Raw genomic sequence first — 6,614 nt, 5'->3', positions numbered from 1 at the left:
GACTCCAAATGTCTGCATCTATGTTATTGGCTCTGAAGCAACTGTGCTTTTCTAAAATATCTCCCTTTTTCAAGAACTCCAGTAATCTGATCAAGACCCATCTTGAATGGGTAGAGTCCCATCTCCATCTAATCAAAAGGCACATCCACACTTGAGCAGGTTGATCTCCATGGAGACAATTTAATCGAAGGTTCCACTCTAAGGAATAGCTCTGCCTCCACAAAACTGAATTAGGAAAAAGCACATGGCTTTTCTGGAGTGCATAACGACTCAAACTATACATTCCATCTTCTGGATCGCAAACACACGTGTTCTTTCTATATATAAAAGACATTAATTCCATCACAATATTACATAAGCCTTAAACCATATGAATAACAATGCAACTACAATATAAAGTCAGGAACAGTACAAAATCTCATCAAAGTCAGTTACAGGTATTATCTGTCCTAAGGCCAAAAATAGTCCTCTCTATCGCTTCTCGGCCTTTTGACTAAGATCAAGTGTAGTATCTGTTCTTATCAGTTTAATATCTGATACATCCTCTATCCGAGGACAATATATTAAATGGATTTTTGGAACAGAGAGATGGAATAGGAGCTTGCTCCGTCCACTCCACGCATCGACCTGGTACTGCAGTACTTCCAGGAACGGTGCACCCCCTCCTCAATTGCAGTGTGAACTGACAGACTTGATTTTTCCTTGTTCTTCTGCTTTGCCTCTTTTCTTTACCAGACTGGGATGTCTACAGCTCTCTTCGTGTTTTTCCCCCTGAGCTGCTTATATGGTCATTTCTTCTTCGTCTCTTTTTTTCTTTTCTACTGACATGTCCTTTATTCGTGGCAATGGCCAACCCAAGTTTTGCACAAGTGATAAATAAATGCTAGGAAGTAAGTCTTGTGTGAGTACTTTACTTGTGCTGCATGCAGGCCCTTTGTTTGATACTTCCTTCAACCTGCGAGAGACCTTCTCCTTGTATTATTAATAATATAAAAAAAAAAAAATACTCCTCTGGCTAATGACATGTGAAACTCAGAACAAGTTATCTACTTCCGATACACAAAAGAGGGAAAGTCATATGATACATGGTCCTATTTATATAGGGTGATATTGAAAAGAAAACAGGAGTCAAATGTTCAGTTTCTAAAACTTGTAGGGCAAATTCCATTGGATTTCAAAGTCTGAGAGTCATTTATCATCCTTTGGGCTTGGGAGAGTAGCAATCCCATCATGAGGGCTTACACAGTGGCCCTGTTTTCTAAAATGTCTCCCTTTTTAAAGAACTCCAGTAAACTAGTCAAGCCCCACCTTGTGTGTGTGGAGTTACATGTCCATAAAGTCAAAAAGTCATGCCCACAAGTGAGTGGGTCAATCTCCATGGAAACAACCTAATCAAAGTTTCCACCCTAAAGAATAGGTCTGTTCCCACAAGATTCAGTAAAGCACAGGACTTTGCTGGGATACATAACAGTTTCAAAGCAGTACAAGATCTTTGTGGGAGTGAGACAACATAAGCTGAAGGTCAACTTTTGGCTTTATTACTAACTATATTACTTTGCATATATCACTTAAGCTCTCAGAGACTTATTTCTATCATATGCCAATAGAGAGAATAATATCAGTTTATTGGTTTTTGGTTTAAAAGCATGTATCATGATCTGCAGAGTCCTTTGTTTATTGTGTGCCTGTTTATTTTTATTACTCTTATTCTCAAAAACTTCTGTATCTTCTCTCTCTCTTCCAGCATGGGTTGCTTTAATTGAGTGGGTTATTCCAATGTTCAGAAAATCATCTGGGTTCTATTTGCTACAGAATCAATCCACTCATTTAGAGAAATAAAGAATAAAAGGCACAATACCCTATTTCAAACAGGTAGAGTTTCTGTGGTTGGTGTGTCTTAGCTCTTTCACAAATGCAGGTTCAGAAAGGATCTGCTCTTCTTCCTGAAATGATCTAATTTAATACCAATAAACCCAGAGAAGAGCACATGAGAAACAGCAAATGTTTCCTTCATTAAGCAGACCACATAACTTCACAGTCCTGATCTTGGGGAAGTGAAGCACAGCTAAACTTTCCTATTTACCAGTGAATATTTACAGACTTTTAGAGCGTGGTTTTTAGGGTGGTGCAATGGTGGCTGAGTGGCAGAATTTTTGCCTGCTATGCTGGAGACCCAGGTTCATTTCCTGGTGCCTGCCCATGCAAAAAAACAAGCAAACAAACAAACAAAACAGAGCGTGGTTTTAGGAGTATTTACCCTGACATACCAAGGCAGGAATACAGAAGAGTGATCTAGAAAGGATAGGTTACCTCACAGATGAGACCATTTTAAACCGTATATATAGAACTGTTATTTAACTTTAAAGCCCTATAATCCTGGACATGTGCTTTTTTCCAAGAGCTATCAAAGATTCACCAGTATTCACTTAATTCCTATGAAGGGGCTTGACTATTCATCCTGTCCAATAGCAGCTCCCATCTCCACCGAGTCAGGCTGAGTACCCATTCCAAACAGGACTACTCTCTGTTTGCCCAGTACCCTATTATGAGAAAGATTATTCTCACTAGCCTTTGAAACGTCAATATTAAAGCAAATTATAGATAGATATAGATACAGAGGTAGACATATAGATAGTTGAGTGCATGTGTGTACACATATGCATATGTATTTTTCATATTTTCTTTCAGGTAATATAAATTTTGCCCAATGCCTTATTAATCCCTGGTGTAATCTTGGCCACTTTCACTCATTATGAATGAACTGACACTGAAGAATGCTCTAGAAATCCTACTTTCAATTTCATTGTGTATAAACATTTAATTGAGGAATTTAATTTGTATCTCAGCATCCTTGTTCTACAATGGCAGGAATACATCAGCATATTTTGCCCAAACAATATTGAATGTAGTGTAACTGGCATTGAGCTTGACATTCTTCCCAAACTTAATCTCTCTTTCTAAGTGTCGTCAAACTAAAGCCCTAAACAGCATAAAGCTGTGACCAGCCATGGACCCATAAACAGACATGAGACAATGAGGTATATAGTTGTTTGGGATTGTTAAGACTGAACAAATGCAATGTACCAGAAATGGGTTGGCTTTTACAATGGGGATTTATTAGTTTTCAAGTTTGCAATACCAAGGCCATGAAAATGTCCAAATTAAGCATCAACAGGGCAACATCTCCTTCCTGAAGACTAGCAACTGGCAATTCTCAGCTCCTCTATCACATGGCCAAACACATAGTAGTGTCTGCTGATCTCTTCCTTCTCTCCTGGGTTTTGTTGCTTCCAGCTTCTGGCTTCAGTGGCTTCCTCTCTGTTTCCTGTGTGTCCTCTCTTTTGACATCTGTCACTTTTAACTTCTCTGAAGTTTTTTTTTCCTGTCTTCTCTCTTTATCCTCTTTGAAAGGAATCCAGTAAGAGGATTAAGACCCACTTGGGACTGGACTCAACTGAAATAACCTAATCTAAAGGTCCTTTCCACAATAGGTCTACCCTCCCACAAGAATGGATTAAAATGAACATGATTTTTTCTGGGGTATGGAGCACTTCAAACCATCACAATAGTATAAGGGGACTAGCATAAGATAAGGTTTACAATGACTTGGTAACAAATTTTAAGAAATTAGCCAACAGACTTACACCCCAAATATTTCTATGTCTTCAATTGTAAAAGAAGATATTATATCACTAGATGAAACTGAATATATCTTGTGACCATAATATTCTGTAATGGTTCTACTAGTTATACTGGATGGATCAGTTGCCTGTGTCCAGATTAGTTCATTAGTTTCCTAACAGAAAGGAGATAAGATGAGTATCCTCTGTTCATGTGATTGGGTTAGGAAAATATTTAGGTGCAGTACATAAGGATGTGGGGTAAAAAGGGATAGCCTATAATACAGAAAGAAAAGATAAGAAGTTGCTGAACTCTGCCCCTGTTTCTCACTATTGTCTACCCATGTCCCAGTTTCATGCAATTTAGCTAAACTATAATAGGCAACGACCCTTACTTCATAAACCATTGCATTACTGCTTGAAAAGCTGTAAGCAAGAGGAATATTGAGATTTAAGTGGATTTTTAAATCTTAATGAATTCACCACGATTTAAAATGAGCCAGGATTTTCAATCTTACTTGGAATGATGGCTCTGTACTTTGGGTTTGTTCTACTTATTGAAATCCTTGAGACCTAAGTATCTTTCCTGTGACGATCCTTCCCTAGCTATGCTGCTTAGGTAGACTTGCATGGCTTCTAGCAAGCATATTTATGCACAGATATTGGAAAAGTTTTAAATTCACTACCTTTGTCACCTTTTTCTATTGATAATATTCCTCCCTATTGGTTTTCAGACACTAAATCTAACTTGTCTGAATGTACAAAGTGAAAACTAAGGTACGGTTTCAACAGCTTTTGAATACCATCTTCAAATCCACTTCTTTGTGGTCTATATAGCCAGGCAGACATATCTGTCACTCAGCTATAATTCTCCAAATATTAGTAAAAGAAAGAGAGATGCTCCTGTGGGATTTTACATAACCTGCCAAAAGAAAATATAAAAGGGTTTGCTTCTATTTGTTTTTATACCATTCAGTGAAAATAAAAATAGCCTGTTACACATAAATAGTGCATTACAATATTAGAAAATTGACATCTATTCTTTTGATTCCTATAGTCTATTTTATTTAAGAAGAGGTGATACTATATCCTTATTTCAGAAGTGGAAAGATACAAGGAGACTCACATAGGTTAAGTAGTTTACAAAAGACCTCACAGCTATCAAAAACAGATTAAGAAATGAAAATTTTGCCTTCTTGTAAGCCAAGGTTCTTTCAATTAAAAATGCTCTTTCTCCCAATATTCTATTTGAGGAAATGGCTGTTTAATTTCTATATATATGAGTAATTCTTGCATCTGTTGCTTGAAAATCTTTAATAAACATTTTTATCATGGTTTCCATAATTAATTGTGTGGCATAGAAATTGAGTATAAAATATAAATACTTTTTAGATTTAAAATAGTAATTATAATTATGGAACCAAGTACAGAAAAATTCCAAAGACCATCATTAATTCCTCAGGTTAAGTCTTCTTAGATATATAACAATGATGATATTACACAAATAATGCTAGGTTGTTAACTACATTTCATTAAGGAATAACTCTGAATGAAAACTCCCCATGTTCTGGAAAAAAATCACAAATGATGATCTGTTAAGATGACAAGCATTGTATTAAACAATATATAATTATACATGTGGATAAATTTGTTGACTATATGACTTTCATGAAATAAAAATTATAAAGTAGGGTTTCTGAGCCCTTCTCTCTGAATTAATCAGCATATGCTAATCAACTAAATTTGCATACGTAAAGTTAAGTCTGAAACTCTAGGAGAGATTTACATATAAAACAATTAGAAAATGTCCTGTTTAAATGTTGGAATTATTCAAAGTACAGCTAAAAATCTGTGGCTTGATTATCATTCTAAATAAAACTTGAAAATATTCTATGCTTTCTTATGTCAGAAAGCAAGCAGATTTCTTTAGTGCAAATCCACCGAAAATACTATAACTTAGCAAAGATATTGCTTGTGCACTTTTGAGGTTTGTCCAACCATGAGTTAAAGGTTGTACTTCCAAGAGTACATCTTTTAACGGTAAATTTAATTGCTATTTCCAATATTTACCCAAAGGCATTTTCAGAATGTGATGAACACCTTTCTTGGCTAGTTGATCTGAAAGGATGCTGTACCTTAGTCCTTCTGATACCTACACTTAGGAAAACATACTCTTTGTGGAGGGTGCTTCTTAAAATTATGTTTGAACACAACATAAATGAATAACCTGATCCCATTTATACTAGTTTTCCCCTCAGAATTCTGAATGCTTGTCAAAGAGAAACAAAATATTGGCAAAGCCACCTTTGTTTTCTCCAGGTTTTCTTTTACAACAGAATGATGTGCTTAGCTAAAATAAAAGCAGACACATGACACTGAGGCTCTATAAGAAGACTATGCACTCTAGCATCCTTGATGACCGCCTTTCCCTTCGCCTGCCTGTTGCCATTTTGGGGGGCTGTTGGGGTAAACTTGTGGCTCCTGAATATGGAGAACAAGAAGGACAAGAAGTTTATAAAGACTGATCACAAGGACTGCTATCCTAAGCCACATTTTCCAAGCCTTTTCAAGAATGTTTGCTGTCCCTGGAGACTCCCAACAGGCTGATGTCAAAGTTCCCTCCAGGAACTGTTTTCCCTTTCACTTCGGTTGATTTCACAAAATGTCAAATAAAGCAAGCATGCAGGGTGAGAAATAATTTAATCTCAACGAATTTGTGCTTCATTGGCATTTTCTGCTTGTTATTGTTTTGCCTTTAGGTTTTTATTAATGAGGCCTGGAGTGGCCGCAAGCTTATTATGCAACATTGGAAATGTAAAAATTGTTTTCTGGGGATATTTGGTGTCCTGACATTCAGACATCCACCTGTTAAGAAAGCAGTAGTAAAGTTACTGAAGCGCTGGAAAAATGAAAACAAATAATCACATTTATTCTGCCTTCTTATTAAGGATGATTCCAACCAATATTTTTCTGACGGCTCTGTCTTAGATTAAC

General features: G+C 36.5%; 1 non-coding gene across 1 annotated transcript; it reads left to right on the top strand.

Annotated features, from left to right (window-relative positions):
- The first annotated feature begins 473 nt into the window (after nt 1-473).
- On the top strand, nt 474-664 carry LOC143678608 (U2 spliceosomal RNA). The gene has a single exon (XR_013173387.1). It is a non-coding gene; the product is annotated as a U2 spliceosomal RNA (small nuclear RNA).
- Nucleotides 665-6,614: the final 5,950 nt, after the last annotated feature.

This window comes from Tamandua tetradactyla, chromosome 3, assembly GCF_023851605.1.
Source record: "Tamandua tetradactyla isolate mTamTet1 chromosome 3, mTamTet1.pri, whole genome shotgun sequence".
NCBI classification, from domain to species: domain Eukaryota; kingdom Metazoa; phylum Chordata; class Mammalia; order Pilosa; family Myrmecophagidae; genus Tamandua; species Tamandua tetradactyla.
The sequence above is the reverse complement of the archived record's forward strand: the minus strand, read 5'-3'. Positions and strand labels throughout refer to the sequence as shown.